Below are 22635 nucleotides of genomic sequence, written 5' to 3' on the forward strand. Positions count from 1 at the left end.
AGACACTTTTCTCCGTCCCTTTCCCACATATATACTGTATAGTCAATATTATTATTTTTCTGGGAGTGCATCTTGCTGGACCGTAATGACATCCTTTCTTTTGCCTTGGCAGGCTTCTATTTTATTTTAGGAAGGGACGGAGAAGCGGGAGAGGTGTGCCCTCGCGCGCCTAGCCTCTGTAGCCCCTGCCCGCCTCCCTCTCCCTCGAAGTCACACGAGCCGCTCCAGAATTCCTCACCTCCGCGGGGGGAATAAAGGCCGGGGGATTGTTGGCTGCCACAATGAGAGCCGCTCCCCCGCAGGGCTCGCCCTCCCCCCCCCTTTTCCGTGGGGGTGGACTGGACAGGAGCCCTGCAGTCCCGGGGTGGAGGTCGGGGTGGGGGTGTTCCTCCTAGTTCTGCTTGCTGAACAAAACGAGAAAGTCGGGAGGGGGAGGGAGTCCTTTCCCTTCCTTAACGCTCCCTCCGACCGCTCCCCCCCTTTTCCTTCCTTCTCTCTCTCTCTCTCTCTCTCTCTCTCTCTCTCTCTCTCTCTCTCCCAGGAGCAGAGCTGGATAATTAATTACCGCCCCCCTCCAGTGAATGGGAGGGGGAACGCTGTGTGTGTGTTGGGGGGCAGAGAGAGAGAGAACTAGACTTGGAATTGTACAAAAAGCTCTCCAGCGGGAACCACAGCAGCCTCTTTCATGCTCTCCAAATAGTTCCACGGCTGTGCAGGAAAAGACCCCCCTCTCTTTCTCCTATAACCCCCTCCCCACCTCCATTCAGGAGCCCTTTAAGTTCCCGGCTGCCCCACGATCAGCCTTCTCCTTCCTTTGGGTTCCCACTTGGCTGCCAAAGCGCGTTTCTCAGCTGCGCCTCTTTTCCGCGGCGGCGCATTTCGCCCGGGCAGGCAGTGCGTCTTCCCTCTCTCGCTTCCTCCCTTGAAACTCTCCAACTTCCCCCAGCTCAGTATCCCTGCCTCGTCTCTCTTTGGCCTGCCACCAACTTCCCCGTGGGTGTGTGTGTGTGTGTGTGTGTGTGTGTGTGTGTGTGTGTGTGAGAGAGAGAGAGAGAGAGAGAGAGAGAGAGAGAGAGAGACGAGTTCTCTCTCTCTCTCTCTCTCTCTCTCACACACACACACACACACGCACCCCGCGAGCGGTTGCCTTGGCAGAAAAGGTGCAGCTTTCTGATGTTCTTTTGTCTGATAACTAATTCAAGTTAATGCGATCTTTATGTAAAGCTAACAGCGGATAATTGTCTATTTTCTCGCCAACAATCTCCATCACAATCACTTATCTGGAAACCTGCGGTTTTATTAATCGCTCTATATTCCCCGAGATAAGCGCCTCTCGAAGGATCAGTAAACACGCGAGGGGGGGAATTAAACAAACTCCAGAGCCACTTCGGCTCCCATCGCATCTTTCACCCCCGGCGGGCACCGGGAGGAGGGGAACCGGGGGCCGGGCCCCGGTGCCTCGCGGCACACTTTCGCCGGGGGACCACGAAGCCCCGGAGACCCGATCCTGTGGGGCTTCCTTCCGTGGAAACAGGGGAAGGATCTCTGCCTTAGGGCTGCGGGGTAAACCAGCTTGATATCAGCTCCCCACCACCAACAGAAAAAGCAGTAGTTTTGTACCGAGGGAGCGCCTCTGTTTCTTTCTGGGTGTGAGCTCGTCCCTCACCCTCGAATTTAAGAAGCTATTAAGTGCATTCCACCGCGTGTGTGTGTGTGTGTGTGTGTGTGTGTGTGTGAGAGAGAGAGAGAGAGAGAGAGAGAGAGAGAGAGAGAGAGAGAGAGGATCCAAGTTTCAGATGAGCAAAGAAAGTTATATGGATATTAACTGCGAGCACACAATGTGGTGCAATCGAAACACTGGGCTTTAAGCCGAATTAACACCTATTCGGAAGCAAGTGCTTCCTTCCGTGTGAACGCGGGGCTAAGTCCTTTGGAAGTCACTGGAACGAAGGCAGCAGCAGCTGCTGAAACTAATCGTGGATCCGGCTCTCCTTCCCCGGGCAGACTTTTCTACCACCAACCCACCCAGTTAAGTCTCAAAGTGGCACCCCCAGTTCTCATCCACAAACCCTTGAGACTCACCTAAACAGGTGCAGCCCCAGGGAGAGAACGGGCTCAACAATAAGACTCACTGCACGTCCAGTCACTGAGTTAAATGGGACCTTTCCAGACAAGTGGGCACAGGATCATAAGCGAACAGCGATTCGTGTCTTACTCCGAAGTAAGTTTCACTAAGTTCAATGATTCCCAGGTAGGTGCGCACAGGAGTACGATCCTGAGCACACCTAACCTTGAAGGGAAACCTGCTAAAAGGAATGTGCATAGAACTGGGCTGCATCCAGCTACTTCCTTGGCCAAAAGACCCATTGAAATAAGTCTCCCTGCTGAGGAAAAAAAGCTGTCCTGCTAAGAGAGAGGAAATCGATGGGATGGATGCGGTTTAAATGGCAGCTGTGGATCCGTGGCTGGTGCCCGGGCACAAGCGAGTCGCGCGCCTCTGTTGTCTTTCCCCATTATTAGCAGATGATGGGGAATATTTGCACTGAAACGAGACTGGAGTCCCAGAGGGCGGCGGTGAGGGGGGGGGGGGTGTTGAGTCGAAGCGAGCGCTGCCATGGGAATCTCCTCCCTTGCTCAGCTCAGCTTCTTTTCGGTTTAAGGAAGAAATTATGGCAAATTGTGCTGCAGATCCCTCGAGGGAAAACATTCCGGTATTGCAAAGATCTTTTTTTTTTCTTTTTTAGGTCTTTCTACGAAGAAGTCAAAACAAGAGTGTCAAACGAAAATCCATTTCAGGGGGCCTGTGTGGGCTGGGCGGGTGCATGTTGTTTACGTACGTGTGTGTGTGTGCGCGCCTGCAAGCTAGTTTAAGAGGGTAAAAAGTTTCCAGGGTTTTTTGTGTGGGAGGGGTGGGAAAGAGGAGATGGAGCCCGACGCGATTTGCTCTCCTTCCTCCATTCCTCCTTCCATCTGCCTGGAAATGAATGGCGGGTAGGAACAGAGGAAGCTGCCATGCCCCGAGCCCGTCCATCTAGCCCAATATTGCTTGCACAGGCTGGTAGCGGTTCTGTAGGATTTTTCGACAGGGCACATTTTTCCTGCCCTACTTGGAGGTCGTGCTGGGGAATGAACTGGGACCTCCTTCTACACTCAAAGCAGACGCTCTGCCACTGAGCTATGGCCCTTCCCCAGTTGTGTTTTGTCTAAGATATCAGGAGTAGCTACCAGTGGCGTAGCGTGGGGGGTGCAGGGGGGCCGGCCGCACCAGGCGCAACATCTGGGGGTTAGGGTTAGGGGGCGCAAATCCACGGGTTAGGGGGCGCAAATTACTTGCCTTGCCCCGGGTGCTGACAACCCACGCTACGCCACTGGTAGCTACCGGTATTTTCCATCTACAGAAGAGGGCACAGCTGCAAATAAGCAGACGATTGCGCGGAAGGAGGAAGATTACAATACGCCTGTCTCTGCCCAGCGACCTTCCACGGGCTTGATTAGACTGTAATAAAAGAACTTAACGAGATCCTCCGATGCAGGGCCAATTGGGCATAGGATTTTAGCCTTAGGCTGCGATCCTAACACAAACCCGAAGCCCCGTAAAGTTGGCCCTGAGTCCCGATTCCAATCCTGTCGATTTCGATGGAATTTCCCAGACAGTTTAGGATCGCAGCTGCTTCAGCTTCAGCCCTGCTGCACCCTTGGCCAGAAGTGAGCGCCACATTGAACTCGACGGGGCTTCCTTCCGAGTAAATATAAACCGGCTAGTGGGGTCTCAGCTCCTCAGCTCACTCACAAAGTCCTCCTGCAAGTTCCCTGCAGGTAAAATGCCTTGCGGGGGGGCTGCCATCTTCCCCTGCGACTCTAATCCATCTTTCACTTGTAAATAGGAAACCTTCCCATGCAATCTGCTTGCAAAACCGATCCTGGGGTGTTGCTTTCTGGCGGGCTGGAGTTCTGGAGGGCGCACCTTCCGTTTCCCTTTCGCCCTTCACTCAGCCCAGTCAAGGGTGGCAAAAGAGGACACTCTTTTGCCAAGACACGTTCTCTTTTTCATGGGTATGTAAAATGAGAGTCTCCATAGTTAAAAGTAGAAGTCGGGAAATATGTCCCTCTCTTTTTGCTCTTCAAAATAGGGCAACCCTACCAGAAAGCCGCTCCTTCCCGGAGGCAGCCTTTTTAGATGGTGCTCCTGTCCTGCCTTGCAGGCATGTTGTACGTTTTGCCAAGAAGACCCTGTGTGTGAAGTGCTTTGAACATCACTGTGCTTTGAACGTCACTTTGAAGCGCTGCCCTGCTATGAACTACGGTGAGGGTTGAGGGGCAGCTCGATTTTTGGCCAGAGCAGCGGGAGTGGGGTGGGAAAATGTGGATTTGGGGTGAGTTCTCATTGTGGAAGACAGGAGAGGACCTCTCTCTCTCTCTCTCTTTTAAACCCCTCCATCTGATTCTCCACTCCTCCTTCTTCTCCCCCCGCCTGGTGTTCCCAGGGGCTTCTGGCTTCGGCTTGCGGCCCGGGCGAGCCATCCCACTTCATCTCTCACCTGAATCTTGTCATCTCTGCCATCTCGCAGTGATCTGGGAACAATGCCGGGTCCCTTGGACAGCCCGAGCTGGTCAATCAGGCAGAACAGACTATGCAAATGGAATGGAAAGGCGAAGCGGGCGAGAACAGTGGCGCCCATTGTCTTGCGCATTTCAAAGCCAAGCCCAGCTGCAGCGCCGTTGCTGCCTCGGACCCGGCGGTTGCTACACGAATGTCAGCCCTGCGAAGCATCAGGTCGGGGGAGAAGCGGCTGCGCGCGCAGGCAGGCACCCCCCCAACCCCCAGCCCGCCCGGAGGAGATGAAGCAGCAGCAGCAGCAGCAGCCCCCTTGGCAATGAATCATTGAATCATAGAACTGTAGAGTTCGGCAGTCATCTGGTCCAACTCTTGCAATGCAAGACTCTGTTTGCCCGACGTGGGGTTCGAACCCACTACGCTGAGATTAAGTGTTTGACGCTCTACCGACTGAGCTATCTTGTTGTTGTTGTTGTTGTTGGAGGAGGAGAAGCAACAGCTTGCAACTTTCTACTCTTTCAATCCCAGAGATATTTTTGAGAGGGTGTGTGTGAAGAATACCCCCTAGATCTCTAGAACTGTTCCCCACCCCTTCCTTACTAATAATATGTCAACCTCAGGCATTATGCAACAGGGCAGGGCCATTGCACTCCTGTCCTCCTCTGCTGGGCTGCTCTGAGAAACAGGATGCTCGCTAGGCCTGAAGGGCCTTTGGCCGGTTTAGTCCTTATGAGCTCCCCATGCCTTCTTAGAAGTGGAAGTTAAACAGATTGGATCAAATGGAAACATCTCAGTGGAAGTTAAACAGCATAAGGCAGAAGGCATAGTTTGGAGCCCAAAGAACTTAGTAATAAAACCAGAGCAATGCGATTTACATGACTGGTGAATGGAGCTGTAAGCCGAGAGCATAAAGGCCCTACTACTTGGCAGAATCAAACAAAAGTTGGTCTTGTTAAATTTCAGCACCAGGGAAATGGGGAAAGCTTTGGTTTGTGGGAGGGGGTTCTGTTCATTTGTTTTTAAAATAATGTTGATTTTTTAAAAAAATCTTAGTTTACAAAAGTACATGCATTGTCTCTTTTTTCAGGTTGTGATTCAGATCAAGCGCATCTGTTGTGAGACATTAGTGTTATTTGCAGTATAAGGTCGGGAAGAAAAAGAGGGGGGAGAGGGAGTGTATGTGTGGGGTTTGGCATCAGTGTCACTTGGGTAGGTTCTCTTTCTATTCGCTTGTTATATTTCCTTGGTAGTTAGAGAGCTCGGGGTGGCTTCTCGAAGCTACAAACATGAGCCTGACCAAACTGCGGGAGGCAGTGGAAGACAGAAGTGCCTGGCGTGCTCTGGTCCATGGGGTCACGAAGAGTCGGACACGACTAAACGACTAAACAACAACAACAAGAAGTTGTCTTTGGTTGGCTGCAGTGGGATTTGTTCATTAATGTGGGGGGGGGAGGGGTTGTTGGGTCAAGTTAGCCTAATTGATTTGTATGCTGTCGGTGGATTCTTGTAGTTGTCTTTTGGGGCTGTGTATGTGATAGCCTCCAGCCAACCTAGCAGTTCGAAAGCACGCCAAAGTGTAAGTAGATAAATAGGAACCACTCCAGTGGGAAGGTAAACGGCGTTTCCGTGCGCTGCTCTGGTTCACCAGAAGTGGCTTAGTCATGCTGGCCACATGATCCGGAAGATCTACGCCGGCTCCCTCGGCCTATAGAGCGAGATGAGCGCCGCAACCCCAGAGTTGCCCACGACTGGACCTAATGGTCAGGGGTGCCTTTACCTTTACTTATGTGATAAAGGGGAACCATACCAGGGTGAAAGCATCTTCTATTTGCCCCCATGTCAGTTTCAGTTTATTGGTTAGTTTTTCTAATAAGGCTGTTTCCCATGCAATTTGATACCATTGGTCCATGTTTACTCCTGACAGGTCTCTCCAGTGTCTGGCTATGATGCTTCCGGCTGCTGAGAGTAGGTGGGTTATGAGTTCTTTATAGTGTGAGTTGACATTATTATCTTGGAGGATGTTCAGTAGAGCCAGTTCTGGGGCGACTTCTAGTACCTGTTTAGTTATTTTGCATATTTCTTGCATGACTGCTGTCCAGAAGTGTTGGATTTGGGGGCATTTAAGCCTTGAGGGTCATCCAGACTTGTGTTTACTTATCCTTTATTTTCTTCTTCTTTTAGGTGGCTCTGGTGATTCGCCTCCAAGTGGTGGCTAAGCTCTGTGGACAGAAATGTTTCCTTTTTCCTATAGCCCATCTCTTGTTATCAGTTGAACATGCTGGTGGGCTGCAAATGTTTGAAGGCTGGAAACTCAGTTAGATGATGGGCTGATCCAAAAAGGCCAACCCGTTTGCTGGTCCCTGGACAGTTTGCTGCAAACTTCTTCTGGATTAGCCAATCCTCAGCAAATATTTGGTCTTGCTTGTATCTCCTCTCCTCATTCTTTGCTGGAGGTCCTTCTGGATAAAGTCCTTCCCCCACCCCACCCACTAAGAAAGGAGATGCTCTCCTTAATATGCCACAAATTACAAGGTGAGGCTAATGCTAATCATGTTGGATTAAGGAAATCCTATTAAAATTAATTCATCTGGCAAAATTAAATTTCCTGATTTTCAATATGTGGCCGATCTGTTCCTTAAAGAGAGAGAGAGATAAAATCAGCAAAGAAAACTAGCAGGCCCCATACAATGTAAATGAGCCTGCATTTGATATTCAGCTGGCCAGGAAGCGCCCGGGAAGCGGGGGTGGGGGGTGGGGGGCCTTCTTTTCTAAAACCAGAGCAGCATCAGCTCAAGCCTGCTGAGAAGTCATGTAGTGGGGCTTGGAAACTGCAGCCCCTAACCCCAGGTCCCTGTGCCATGGTAAAGGAAAATGCAAGCAACATGTCAGTAGGAGGAAAGTGTGGTGTAGTGGTTAGAGTGCTGGACTCAGGAAACCAAGACTTAAATCCCTTTTCAACCATAAAGCTCCATTTGTAGCCTTGGGCCAGTCATAGTCTCTTAGCCTAACTCGGCAGGGTTGTTGTGAAGATTAAAATGGCAGGGGAGGAGAATTGTGTGCGTCACTTTGAGTTACTTAGAAGAAAGGTGGGATACTAAAGTAATAAATAAACAAGACACACACCCAGAGACAAATTTCTATGCTCAGATACTTTCAAGGTGGCATTGTGAAAAAGTGGTGCATCTTAAGAACAGTTGTGGTTATCTTCTGTCTAATTTATTAATAAAACCACATTGGGTTGTATCCAATGTTAGACTCAGAGGAGACCATTGAAACCGATAAACATGGCTAAATTGGGTCCATTTATTTCAATGGGTCTACTCTGAGTAAAACTAAGTTGGACACGGTGCCCTAGCGTTCAGCATAGGCAAGTGTAGGTAAAAGCTTACTTTTGTATTGCTTGTCAGACCAAAATCCCCACAAAGCAGCACACAAGCAATTAAACTACAGCATTAAACAAAACAATAAAACACCAAAACACAACAAATTATAGCAAAAACAATGATAAATAGCCATTGCACCTAAATACAGAAAATATGTGGCATGAGGGGGCTGGAATAACAAAACCAGTCATTATGGAAGTCCTGATTGAAATAGATGGTCTTCATCATTCATTCTAAGTACGAAAGCAACCAAACACATATCCACATTACAGAGAGATAGTTTCAAAGCTTGGACATTGCTGTGGAAAAGGTTGTGTCCTATAAATAGCTTGAGTCATGCTTCAAGGGACACCTGAGTGAACACAGAAATGTGTTGAGCAAGTCACTATAGATGTTTCCTGATATTAATCAGGAGGGAACTCCACAAAGCCAGGGTTCCATCACTGAATGCCCTGCTCCTAACAATCATAGTCACTAGCCTGACTTCAGATAAAAGAGGAATGCAAACAAAGCTGCTGCCCGCAGCTCCAAGATCTTGGGCAGTCTCATATGAAAGCAAGCAGTGCTTCAGATCTCATGGTCTCAAGTCATCTAGGGCTAAAAAGCCAAGAACTTGTAATTCAACATTCAGATGAGCTACCTCTTCTTTTTCTTTTGATAGCAACAGAAGAAGTGACACAGCTGAAATATGAATTACTCTCCTCTAAATTTTCCTGAAGAGGGACCAGCAGCGTACAAAATGCATTCAATCAATAATTTTTTTTCTTGTCTACCCATTCCTTTTTAAAAATCTGTTTCCAGTTGCTTTTACAGAAGGGCAATGAAGCTGCTGGTCTTTAAGGGGGGAAACCAGTACTTTGAATTGCACTTGGAAATGAACTGGGAGCCAATGCAGTTTAAAAAGTATGCATAACATTATCCAAAAAGCTGGGACCCCAATACCACTCTAGCTACAGAGTCTTGCACCAGCTGGAATTTCTGAATACCCTTCAGAGGGAACCTCAAGTACAAAGCACTGCAGTAGTTTGAAATGGCTATGAAAGCAGGCATAAGAGTGGCCAGTTTTGTCTTCTCAAAGGGCCACAGAAAAGCAGTGCAAATGCACTCCTGGCGGGTTATCACTGGAACGTCCAGGAACAAAACTCCAGGAGAATACCTAAACTATACACATTATCCTCAACTACTACCTCAACTAGAATAGGGGAAGTATGCATCTCTAGGCAAGCTTTCCTATGACCAATAGGACAGGCAAGTAAGTACCCTTTCCCCCTTTAAAAGCAAAGCAATTTGCCTCCTTTGTCATGCAAGTCTAGTACATGGGCCCATTTAATTTATAGCAGCAGTTACAATGGGTAGTGTGGAGATAGAGGTATTGGAAGATAATCACAGGTGGGATTAAAACTGCAGGAGGGGGCCATGATGACCCTTCCTTTCCTTCCTGGCGTGCCTCCAATTCCATACATGCTTTTAAAATGTCAGTAGCATCCACAGCTATGCCTAGATAACCAATTGATAAAGATAACCTAATGGTTATTCTCACTGGTAGAACAATGTACACACAAGCTAAATCATCCCTGTCTAGCATTCTGCTTCCACAGACGGCTTCTTTTACAGTGAAGTTACATGAGTGTCCATACACCTATGCCTGTTGTTTTACTCTCCTGTTCCCTTCAGTTATGGACAGAGGTTGACCACTACACCACACCTTCTCTGGAGTTTTGACTGCCTCCCATTCTCGTGGACACACTAAGTTCTCTAAGTTTCCTTCCCTGCACACAGCTCTCACTTTCAATAAGTCGTAAATTAAGACTGAAAAGCAAACTCACAAAGTAGTTATGAGAGTCATGCCATATTAACTCCCTCAGATAATGTGGAAGCTTTTCAAACCAGGGTGTTAGAAAAGCGCTTCCTAATTTTTATGACTGGGATGGCACACATATTGTTTTAAGCTTGGGAGGCCATCTTCATGCACCCACCAAGGTTATCTAGAAAGGTCATTGTGTCCCCCTGCTTGGATCCTCTTCTGCCCACCTCATACGTAACTTCTCCCACAACTTCTCATACAAATCTCCTTTTCCCATTTAATGTCTAACCAGAGCTAACTAGACACATGATGACCCCGTATCTCCCTGTCAGTGATTCCTGTGAATCTCTCTGTTTAAAGCTGTTAAATTACCTTATTGGTATTGTTTCCTATATTGTCGTATGTAAAATGTTGATATTATGATCATTTTAAATTGTTGTTCATATTGTTTCTGAATTGTTATATTTATTCTTGCTCATTTGGTATGCTGTGAGATATGAGTTTGGGCACAGTTTTGTGGGGAAATAGCATGCAAATAAACTAATGATGAAATCCTGATCTCTCCTTTTGAACTCGTGCCTATAGGGCTTATACCAGCAAGAAATGCAAAACTATTTGACCATACACATGCCTTATTGGTGTCCCACTGTAACTTGCTGCCTGTCCCAGTAACAAGTGCAATAAATGATCTTTCCTGCTACATTTTCACCCCCAGACCATCTGGCAGTAGTGCAAACACATAGCAAAAAGGTTATGCTGAGAAAACTGCGTTGATGCTTTTAAAGAACTAGTCCTACTTTTTCTTACCACTGCCTACTGGTTTTTGGTTTTTTTAAACGCTCCCCCCACCCACTACTTGAACAGAGAAATACATTATCTCTGCAGAGGTTCTTTGAACCTTTCAGATCACTCTAGCTGACTGTAAAAGTTAGGTTTGTGTTCTTCAGAAGCAGCTTGATAGAAAGGTGAACTATCAGTAGCTTTAAACGCCATGAAAGAGATTTGAATGGCTGCAATCCTATACCAAGTTAAGAGTTTTTGACCCATTCATTTCAATGAGTCATTCATTCCTGTGAGTGAACATAATTGGCCACAGATTGCAACTATAGCTTTTCCTTCCCTTTAGAGCTCATTTTAAACATCGGTGGAGTGGGTGGGTGGCATCTACCATACATTTCATTTTCAGGTTTGGCTGATTTGAACTGTAGGTATGCAAATACGAGCAGAAATCAGTTGTTTCAGTTGCCAAGAAATATATGGGGGAAATACTCAAACAATGGTGTCTATTTATTGCTTGTGGCTAGAGCTCCCTCACTGAGAGAAAACACACACACACACACACACACAGAGAGAGAGAGAGAGAGAGAGAGAGAGAGAGAGAGAGAGAGAGAGAGAATGTAAGAAATATTCAAGTATCTTTGTCTTTCTGCTTCCACATAATTAAAAAGAAAACAAAACCAGAATTTGGAATAGGTGTACATATGAATTAAAAGAGGCAGAAAACAGGCAGATTTGCAAGGGATCAAGATTTATTTTCTATTAGACATTGTGAAAGTTCAAAATGTAGATGAAAGGCAATTCTGAACAGCATCAATTACTATAGACCACAACTGTCCATCCCTGTCTTTGCCAGTCATTTAAGAATGCTCCATTATGCAATCCGCCTATCTGCCCACAGAAAATATCCACGCAGTGCACTTCAATGCACTTTAGTGTTGGTCAGCTAGCTGCCATGCACTTTGAATGAAATCAAATAGATGGCTAGGTGACACTGACTGAGATGTCAGCAGGTACAGTAAAATGGCCTTTGCAGTCCCCGCCATTTTAACTACTATTTGATTGGGCTACTTGGATGTGAATGTTCTGTTCCATGTTTCTACGCTGCAGTGACAGTTGCCCTCACCATCCACTACCAAGCCTTGAACCGTTGTTAATAAAAATGCAGTCTGCTAGTGATGGGATCAGAAAGAATGAATCTCAAGGTGATGCTAACATGCAGCTTTAGATATCATCACTCAGGACCTTGAGCGGTCCTGCTGTAACTCAAATGGCACAAACTGAAAATTCCTGAAAATCACAACAATGGCCTCATTAAATGGGAGACTTTCAGAGCACCATTTCATCCAGAAAGGAAACATGTGAGGGAGATGATTAAGCTCTATTTAAGGACCAGTTCACACATCACATTTCTGGGCTATGAGCTGCCCTATGTTGCCTAACTGTACACCTAAAGATGGAAAGAGTGTTTGCGACAACTTGTGTATTTGCACCAGTTTATTCAACAGGGAGCGTGATTCGGCTGCTGCTCCTTCTTGAGGACAAACTTAGGTATGCCTCTGTGTAAATGTGTAAAACAGCCTTGAAACATTTGGTGAGGGAGGAGGAATAAAAGGAAACTAAGCTGTACAGAATCAGCATCCACAAGCGTGAACAGACCTCAGTGGGGTGACAGGGCTCATTATGCACCTTCGGAAACATGGGGTGTTCAATTGATCAAAAAAGTACTGTATAATTCGATCAAGCTGCTTCTACCTCATTAGGAAAATGAACTCCTCTGAACAAAATAACTTTCCTCAACCTAGAATTTCTTTCTAACATAAATGGCTGCCTCCACTACCTTTCTGGTCTCTAATTCCCTTCCGGCATCTTTTAAAATGTGGAGCCAAATATTTTCAGCTAGTTCTTAACATATGAACAAATAAATCTAAAGCCAGAATGGGAGTGGTGAGGTTACCTCAGGGTTTGAGCCATTAAACAGATTGTCCAGTTCACACACACATACACACAGAGAGATTTAATTTCTGTGTAATTTATTTCTATCCCAGGGCAGCCTCCAAGCAATTGCATAAATAGTTCTTGGAAGTGGGAAGTCAACATGAGTCATGACTAATTCGTCTTGGGTTTTGTTCTCACAAAAGCTTGAGAGGAATTATGAAGTTCTTAGCATGTTTTACGTGCTTTCTCTTTTCCTGTGTAAACTCTTCCTATTGATCATGGAATTATTATTTTATTTTTTATTTATTAAATTTGTATCCGTGGATCTCAGGGCAGTTCACAACATAAACATGCAAGATAAACAAATTAATCCTATATATTAATGTTCCAGAACTGAGCATGGTAGTAAGACAATCTATTCTTCTAAACCGCTTCATTCATGTAGGCAGGAAAGATATAATCACAAATTAAGACAGCTGCGAAGGCAGTAAATGGGATTAAAGGTCTCAAACGCAACACCCAGCTATTTTTATTTATTTTTAAAAATGTTTATAGATAGCCCCCTCATATAAAATATAACGGCAGTGTCTAGCAAGATATAGGTAATGGTAAAGGGACCCCTGACCGTTAAGTCCAGTCGCAAACGACTCTGGGGTTGCGGCGCTCATCTTGCTTTATGGCTGAGGCAGCCGGCGTTTGTCCGCAGACAGCTTCCAGGTCATGTGGCCAGCATGACTAAGCCGCTTCTGGCGAACCAGAGCAGCGCACGGAAATGCCATTTACCGTCCCGCCGGAGCGGTACCTATTTATCTACTTGCACTCTGACATGCTTTCGAACTGCTAGGTTGGCAGGAGCAGGGACTGAGCAACGGGAGCTCACCCAGTCGTGGGGATTCAAACTGCCGACCTTCTGATTAGCAAGCCCAAGAGGCTCAATGGTTTAGGCCACAGTGCCACCTGCATCCCTAGCAAGATATACAAGTACACAAAAACATAAAATATCATCAAAACAATATAATAATAATAATAATAATGATGATGATGATGATGATGACGACTCATCTTGAAATAGGCCTTTAAGAGATTTCTGAAAACTAGCAGATCCCTGCTGAATCTCTATTGCAGGTGTGCCCAAACTTTTTTCAAAGAGGGCCGGATTTGATGAAGTGAACATGCGTGAGGGCCAACCAAGGTTGTTAAGCTTTTTATAGAATTGAAGTTGTTGAGCTTATTTTAGGATTTAACCCCAAAGTTGTTGAACTTTTTTTTTTTTTTTTTTTAGGATTTTACCCCAGGGCATATACGGCCCAGGGGGCCGGATTAAATCGACCGGTAGGCCGGATTAGGCCCCCAAAATGGACTTTGGACATACCTGTTCTATTGGAAGAGTATCCCACAGCATGGGACCAGTAACACTGAATTTCCAAATGCTATTTAAAGCCAGTCATGCTTCTGCAACACAGTACTCCTCAGGATGATCTCAGTGACTGAGCTGGGATATGAGGAATTCAGTGGTCCATGAGGTATCCTGGATCCAAATTGTTCAGGACTTTGTATATTAATAGGATACCTGTCCTGGTAATATATGGGCAGCCTTTGAAAATGTTTTAGCAGGGGTGCCCATATTGCCGGATATCTTTCTCCAGTAGCATGTCTATCCAGTAGCATGTCTAGTGCATTCTGCACTAGCTAGAGGTTCCAGACTAGACCCATGGGCAGCCCAAAATGCAGAGCGCATTGCAGCAATCCAGTCTTGAGGTTACCAGTGCATGGACTACAGCAGCCAGGCTATGCCAACCACAGCTGGCATATGAAATAACTGATTAAAAACCAACAACCATGCTTCTTCAGAGGGGATACAAGCCCATCAGGAACAGGCAATTGACCTATCTTCTGAACACAGGAACCACCTGCCCACAAAGACTTCCCAGGATTTCACTAAGTTTATTGGCCCTCATCCTGTCCACTTCTGCATTCTGGTACAAGATTTGCACAGCCACTCCAAATTCAGATGTTAGGGGAAAACAGAGATGCATCTCATCAGTGAACTGATGACTCCAAAACGCCTAATGAAAGTTCTCAATAGCTTCATGATAGATGATAAATAGCTTTGCAGATAAAACAGTGTCCTGAACAGTCACATAGCACAGGTGCCAGGGAGGCTAAAGAGCACTTTTCTGGTGCTATTCTTTGGACTCGGTCTAAAAACAACTTTAAGAAAAAGCTCTTCAAAGCACAATTAAGGGTCATTGTAGCATCAATGTTCAGTAAACCTATCCTCTTCTTCTGCCATCTTCTTTTTGCATATTTGAAAAGTCCAAGCTCACAGTGAACAAGCGAACCATGCGACAGATTTCAAAAATTCACATTGGGTGAGGGGCATCTCCCCAATAATTAAATAATGTTTCTGTTTACTCTCACCAGTAAGAATCACTGTAGATCGTCCACTTAGCCAGTACAAGTGCTCTTTAGGCAAGGAGGAATAGTACAATCAATCATCCAGTTTGCATCTAAGACTGGACAAATAGGTCAATTTTGGTTTCTCTCAGTTCTCCACATTTTCACATCATGAAAATTCATCAGTATTCTAATATAAATTTATGCTAATATACACTTCTTTGTTTGGAATTTTGCCTAATAAGCACATTTTTGCAATTATATCCTAATACATCATATTTCAGGACGCGGGTGGCGCTATAGGATCTGGGTGGCGCTGTGGGTTAAACCACAGAGCCTAGGGCTTGCCGATCAGAAGGTTGGCGGTTCGAATCCCTGCGACAGGGTGAGCTCGGTCCCTGCTCCTGCCAACCTAGTAGTTCGAAAGCACATCAAAGTGCAAGTAGATAAATAGGTACCGCTCCGGCGGGAAGGCAAACGGCGTTTCCGTGCGCTGCTCTGGTTCGCCAGAAGCAGTTTAGTCATGCTGGCCGCATGACCCGGAAGCTGTACGCCGGCTCCCTCGGCCAATAAAGCGAGATGAGCGCCACAACCCCAGAGTCGGCCACAACTGGACCTAATGGTCAGGGGTCCCTTTACCTTTGCCTTTACATCATATTTCATGCACACTTTATCTCAGTATGAACATTCTTGTACACATTGCTTGGCTGGAGCACTGCATTGCAAAAAAATGAGAAATCTGAATTTTGAAGACTGGCTGTGTTCTACTTCTTGCATCACTTTTTGAAAGTGTGGATTAGGTAGGTTCGCCTTTAAATGTGAATGGAATAGAATCCCCACCCCCCACTCCATTTGAACCATGTTTCTTTCGAACAACATGTGGTCAAGCTTTAGGGATGCAGGACCAAACACAGAACTATCTCTCAGCCTCAGTGTTTCATTTGTGAAACGGAAATCTTAAAGGCTAACCTCCCGGGAGTGAGATAAAAATCATAATGCGCTGTGCACAGTAGTCAAAAATCGTAGGGTTTAGTAAAGGCCACTGTCCTGCAAACATCTGTGGCTGCAACTGAATGCATACTTAACATGGGAATAAGTTGCATTGAACTCAATGCATTTTGCTTCTGAGTAAGCCTGCACAAGACTGAACTGCACATATGGGAAAAGAGCCAGCATCACTTTAGAGCACTGAGATGAGCTCCTTGCCAGAATAACTAAAATCAACTAACGTTGCTGACATCCAACCCCTGATTAGAATGCAGACTTTCACTCTCTGCATTACTTCACATATTTTGGTGGAAACAACACAAACCTGATTCTTACACAATGGAACTTTGTGTTCGTTTCGCAGCAAACAATCTCCTCCATCCTCAACAACTGTGTACATTCGGCCACTGTTATCTCTCCTCATGCACTGTCTCTATTTGTTATGTTTATTATCATTTGACTGCCATCTGGCACACACACCAACATGGAGAAAAGAAATCACAGATTCAGTAAATGGAACAAGTAAGGTCACTATAGCTGGTGTGTGTTGGTAGGGGGTTCCTTCCAGCGGAACAGTCTGAGCTTTAAAATATACCAAGGAGATAAATGATCTCAGCTTGGCCCCATGAAAAATGATAATAATATTTGTCAGTTATTGAATTAAAACTTACTGTGAAATTGAAATGTCAGAAACAGACTTGGAAATGAGAACAAGCCATGGTCCAGTCACTCTTCATCCCCTTTCTTTAAGGCCCCTTACTCTGATTTCTACCAATATTTTAAACAAAAAGAATGAATGTTAATGTGAATAGTTTGAACTCAACATGACCTGGATCTGCATATGCATAAGACGGAAGTGGTAGAATGTTGAGGTGGTAAACTGGAAAGTACCACTTTCGACTATGTGGGGTATATCACTTTCAAATCCCCCCCCTCATATGATGCCCTTCCCCCATGCCAAGTAGCACATAAGGCTGTGCTTTTTCTTTTCTTTTTCATATCCAGGGAGACCCTTTTGCTTTTGTATTTTTTACTTAGGAAAGCATTCAAAAATACTATCTACTACCACCATCAGCTTGAGACAGTACAGTCCACTTTCCCACCTCTGCGTTGTACATCCCTTCTGCTGGAAGTGCAGATAAAAAATGGGGGACCTTTGGCCCTCCAAATATTGTTGGACTCCAACTTCCTTCAGTCAGTATGGCCCATGGTCAGGGACGATGGGAGTTGAAATTCAACAATATCTGGAGGGCCACAAGTTCTTCATCCCCGGTACAAATCCAACCACATTAAACTGTTCTTGAAAATCAGCTGTTTGATTCAGCCAAAGTCAGCATTCCCACTGCCCCCCACCAATTTCAAGGGGATAGAAGTACACTGAACACCATAGAACTTAAATGTTCTTTGGCAGATGGTGTCTTTTGTCTATAATGTATGTGCTGCTTTTGAAATGTGCAGTGAACTGCCTTACATTCTTGTAGCTGGTTCTTCCTTACCTTCCAAAACTGATCTCATAATGCCATTGACCACAACCTAGGCTAGGGGTTGGGAACCTGTGGTCCTCCTGGTGTTCTTGGAGTCTAGTTTCATTCTGCCCCAGCCAATAAGGTCATGGACAATAGCAGTTAAGAGTCCAGGAACATTTACAGCAGCGCATGTGAAGGCTTTCATATGCCCCATTGCCCCAGATTCTGAGCTTTCATATTGTTTTAAGGTAAGTCTCTAGCCCCGCCCCCTAGAAATAAAGTTAGGGGGCAAAATGTGCAGGTTTCACATTTTCTTAGTCAGATGTGGCCACATTGTAGATTTCTCCTGTTACTGAGGAATGCTCCTTCTTGCTATTAGACAGCACCAATATCTTCGTGTGTGTGTGTGTAAAATCAATATTGTGCGATCTGCACAATCAGGACCAGCAGAACAGAGCTAACTTCCCATAGTAAATATAAAAATGTGAGGTGTGACTACCTCTCTCAGCTTTGTGGTATGCCATGTTCCCCATGGCATACATTTTGTGTTTCATCCCGCCCTCAATGTCAGCCATTTTGTGACTGGTGCCTCCAGTACTCTCTCAGAATCTCAAATGGTTCAAAAAGGTTGGCAACCCCTGATGTAGAGGGCCAGAGGTTCTCCATACTTGCAGCAAACTATGTTAGTTACGTAATTCACATAATAATCTGGACACGTCTACTTAGAAACAAGTCCCATTGTTTTCAGTGGACTTACTCCCAGTGAGTGGATATAGGACTGAAGTATCAATTGTCTTCAGGGCTTTTGAGGATGTGCTGCTGTGTGTATTGTACAGCAAGTACGCTATGGCTCACGACAATGGTAAAAGCTGGAAGCCAAAGCTAGCCAGCATATTTCAAAGATTGTTTTATAACAGAAATATATAATCAAAGTGTCTTTCTTTCATGAGAATGCAAACATTGTAACGTTACTAGAAATGTCTTGAGAAGTAGAAAAAATACTACTACACAATGTATTGTATTACTTGATTCATTTTCTTTCCATTTTTACCTTAATTCTGCCTAATTACTGTATTGTGATCTAAGTCAGCAATCTTAAATTAACTATCAACTAAACTTTTGAAGTACCCCTACAAATGCTAGATAATGATGAAATTTAAATTGCTACAAGTTATTGTGCAATGTCTACACACAGTGGAAAAGCAAACCTTCAGGTATTTTCGCTTCACATCTCATTAAGGCTTTCTTTCTCCACTTAGGAGCACCGCCACAGCATGTCATAATGACGCATTAAAATATGGAACTACTGCATGTCTAGACCAGGGACGGGGAATTTGTAGCTGTCCAGGTGTTGCTGCACTCCAGCTCCCATCAGCCCCAGCTGGCATGGCCAGTGGTCAGGGATGATGGGAGTTGTAGTCCAATAACACCTTGAGGCCCACAGACTCCTCATCCCTGGTCTAGGTGGATGACCCAAACAATTCTAGATTCTCAAGTATAAATAACAGAACATCCAGTTTAAATAGCTGGGAATTAAAATTCAATAGGTGCATGTCAACACGGAGCCAAGGAAGGGAAAGTTATAAACTTTAATATCAAGCACAGTAAAAACAATTCCAGGTTAATTAGATTTGTGTTTGCAAGAAGAGAAAATGACGAAGTTGTGAATAAAAGGCATGCAACCTAAAGTATGGTTTGATCACAAGGTTCCCATGGTGTAGTGAACAAATTAGGCAACCGAAGCTCACACACAACAGGTGGCAGTGGCAGACATATGTGTTTAAACTTGGATCTTCCCCATGCGGGCTGGCCGGCCCTGCCATTAGGTGGGGTGAAGCAACTGGCACAAGCAAGCAGCAGGTGCTGGGCAGGGGCAGCAGCACCCCAGCTGTTCTCCCTCAGCTCCCCAGCCATTCCCCTCTGTTTGAAAGCAGAGTCTTGTGGGCTACATGGCCTGTCCTGCTGCCCTCAGGTGTGGTGGGAAGAAACTGTCTCATTGCCAGTACTGAAGTACGATTCTATGTCTAGTCCGACTGGCTTAGGCACACAGAGTGAAGGAGGTGCCCCAGACAGGAAAATGTCTTGGAACGTCTCACATTGCTACTTATCTCATTGCAGCCACTCCACCAGGTCAGTTTCCTCCATTCACAGCAAAACTCAGTTCCATTACTAGAGCAAAACCAGAGAAGAAAATGATTTTGGGGGAGGGGGAGACTTTGAGGATGGTGGGAGGTACCCTCTGCTGAGTGCCCATTTTGCTTTTGAAATCAAGTCCCTGTGCTTCCTATGTGCTTAGGTTTAAACACACCGATCTGCCGTGATGTATATTTTGAGCTTCGGTCACAACCAGGGACAGACAAATTTGTCCATTTCGGTTCTCCCAGGTTCTCATTTTTCTAATCTTAAATTCAGTTCCACACATTTCTGCAACAATTTGTATTTTTTTAAAAGAAAAAGAAAAAAACCTCATGAAAAAATAATCAGCATTTTAATGTGAAATTTTCCTAATAGAACATATTTTTCATGCATTTTTAAAAATATTCTAATGCATTTTTGCATGTTGTTTTCACTAATGTGTGAATTTTTCTACACATAAGCTGACTGAAGAACTGCACTGCAAAATTCTGTTATAAGATTTTTATTAACTTGTTTCACAATAAAACAACAACTACAGTAAATTCAGAGTACAGAGCCCTCTCCTAAAGGCAATTCTCAGCCCCCATCAGTCACAGAAGGTAGCAGCCCCTCTACCACCCCCATGAGCGCACAATCCTTGCACCTTGACAAAGGCCCCAAACATATGCCTCCAAAGAAAAAAGAATAATGAGGCAAAAAGAAGAAGAAAAGAAAAAAACAAGAAGAAGAGAGTAAAGAGAGAGAGAGAAGCAGAAGAAAATGAAAGGAAAAAAGAAGAAAAAGAAACATTATAGAAAGATAACAAGGGCTTCTAATTTTCCATCTTGCGGTTACATACAAAAGGGGGGAGAGATTATTTAAGAAATTCAGTCCATGATAGCATCCAGCTTCTCCACTTTCTGTTAAACAGTATTTCTTTTAAGTCAAAGTGTCTCTGAAACATTCATTTCTTTTGGCCACGAAAAGTCCAAGAGGGGTTCCTGAACTATTATTATTATTATTATTGCTAAATGTTTACTATTGATATTTTCCTTTAATATTAACTTTACCTCTATGAATTCCCATCGCCATTCCTCCATACTGAATAATAATAATAATATTCTTCCATCCATGTCCCTGTTAAAATCCCTCCAATGTGATCACATATTGGAATAGTATTCCATATTTTTTTCCTTGTTAATATATCCTTTAATTCATGTCCAGTTCCATATGTTCAAATTCCATTTCCTGTTGTGCTTATGATAGTATCCCATCTCCTCCTCTAGAACCTTCCATTTTAATTTTCCCCAGTCTTTTTCCAGAGAGAGTATCACAAATTCAGTTACGTCGTCCTCTAAACTCTCTCAAACTCGTATGCAGAGTACTGTCTCTCTGCTAGAACTGAAGAATGGCCTGGACTGAAGATTTCTCAAAGCGGGGAAATCCAGATAATTCTACATCTCTCCACTTATGATTACATCCTTCCCTTCTTCTCCAAACCCTTGTAAGCAAAGCATTTCCATTTCACCATCTGCTTTCATCAATTTAATGGTTACATCATCCAGTCCAACCACAACTGCTTTGCAAAATTCAAAGAAGTGTGTGTTTTGAAGGATGGCTGCGTTTTGGTTCTCATTTTGTTTCAAAATGTGCAAATTTGATGTGTGCCTTTAAATGCAAACTGAATCAAATTTCTAATGCCCCATTCCTAATCACAACACTAGAAGTACTTCATTGGCAGTAAGAGCTGTTCGACAGTGGAATTTGCTGCCAAGGAGTGTGGTGGAGTCTCCTTCTTTGGAGGTCTTTAAGCAGAGGCTTGACAACCATATGTCAGGAGTGCTCTGATGGTGTTTCCTGCTTGGCAGGGGGTTGGACTCGATGGCCCTTGTGGTCTCTTCCAACTCTATGATTCTATGATTCTATGATTCATATGTCAGGAGTGCTCTGATGGTGTTTCCTGCTTGGCAGGGGGTTGGACTCGATGGCCCTTGTGGTCTCTTCCAACTCTATGATTCTATGATTCTATGATTTCACCCTCCCCTCATTGTATTGAGACTGTGCGTGTTTAAAGTTGAGCCCTAGGGTCATTAGGAGTGAAGGGACGCAGGTGGCGCTGTGGGTTAAACCACAGAGCCTAGGACTTGCCGATCAAAAGGTCGGTGGTTCGAATCCCCACGACGGGGTGAGGTCCCATTGCTCCCGGGGTGAGGTCCCTGCTCCTGCCAACCTAGCAGTTCGAAAGCACCCCCAGGTGCAAGTAGAGAAATAGGGACCGCTCCAGCGGGAAGGTAAACAGTGTTTCCATGAGCTGCTCTGGTTTGCCAGAAGCAGCTTAGTCATGCTAGCCACATGACCCGGAGTCTGTATGCCGGCTCCCTCGGCCAATAAAGTGAGATGAGTGCCACAACCCCAGAGTCGGTCCCGACTGGACCTAATGGTCAGGGGTCCCTTTACCTTTACTTACATTTTTTGCATTTCATGTCCATTTGCTTGTACTGTTTACAGCTGCTTCTCTATATATACTCGCTTGGTGCTTCTCTCTTCCCTGCCCTGGAAAACCTACTTGGTCATCTCTCTCTATTACTGTACTTTCACCTTCAAAGTCCTGGCTGTTTAGCCATGCATTTACATCTGATGTGGTTGAGATAGAAGTTTCATGTATGCTGGAACTGTGAACAGTCTGCTCTGTGAGGTTTACTATGCTATGATTGTAGAAACCTACCTTTCAAGGTTGTTGCAACAACGAGTTCAGGCCATTTTGTGTTCTGAAAGAACTGTTGTTGTGGTATCACGAAATAAATTGGTTACACAGAGTAGATCACATGATCCGTGATCTCTAGCCTGATTGCACCATCTCCTTATTTTTTCCCTGATTACGTGTGCTGCTTTTGCAGTGTAAAGGAGTTTTATTTTGACTTGTACATGTAATTACCTATTTCTCCCTAAGAAGCACTGCAATTTTCATTAAAATAACAAGGAATAAAGAGATAACCTACTGCAAAATACAATACATGACACTACTCTCTGGAAGAGGTAAAACAATTTAAATAATGTGCCATTTAATAAATGGCAAAAAAAGCAATCCCACACTTTCCTTGATCAAGACAACTGTGTAATGTCTAAAACAATGGTGAAAGGAGGCATTTTGATGTGGTAATACAAGATGCTTGCACTCCCTGTTAAGTACATCATTAGGAATTCAGCAAGAAT

At 44.8% G+C, this 22635-nt stretch overlaps 2 long non-coding RNA genes across 9 annotated transcripts in view; one reads left to right on the forward strand and one right to left on the reverse strand.

Moving 5' to 3' along the window:
• Positions 1–10300, forward strand: part of LOC310706065 — a 49783-nt gene extending 39483 nt beyond the window's left edge. For 2 of the 3 annotated variants that reach the window (XR_014525623.1, XR_014525625.1), the window contains one exon: positions 6737–10300. This is a non-coding gene — a long non-coding RNA (uncharacterized lncRNA). Of the gene's footprint in view, positions 1–6479; positions 6525–6736 lie in introns of all 3 variants that reach the window. The other variant, XR_014525624.1, reaches the window with a different exon arrangement.
• LOC310706058 overlaps positions 1–22635 on the reverse strand; it is a 346770-nt gene that overhangs the window by 209088 nt on the left and 115047 nt on the right. For all 6 annotated transcript variants that reach the window (XR_014525607.1, XR_014525608.1, XR_014525609.1 and 3 more), the window contains exon 3: positions 16513–16609. This is a non-coding gene — a long non-coding RNA (uncharacterized lncRNA). The remainder of the gene's footprint in view (positions 1–16512; positions 16610–22635) is intronic.

Source organism: Podarcis liolepis (genome assembly GCF_965112155.1).
Source record: "Podarcis liolepis genome assembly, chromosome: 4".
In the NCBI taxonomy this organism is placed as follows: Eukaryota; Metazoa; Chordata; class Lepidosauria; order Squamata; family Lacertidae; genus Podarcis; species Podarcis liolepis.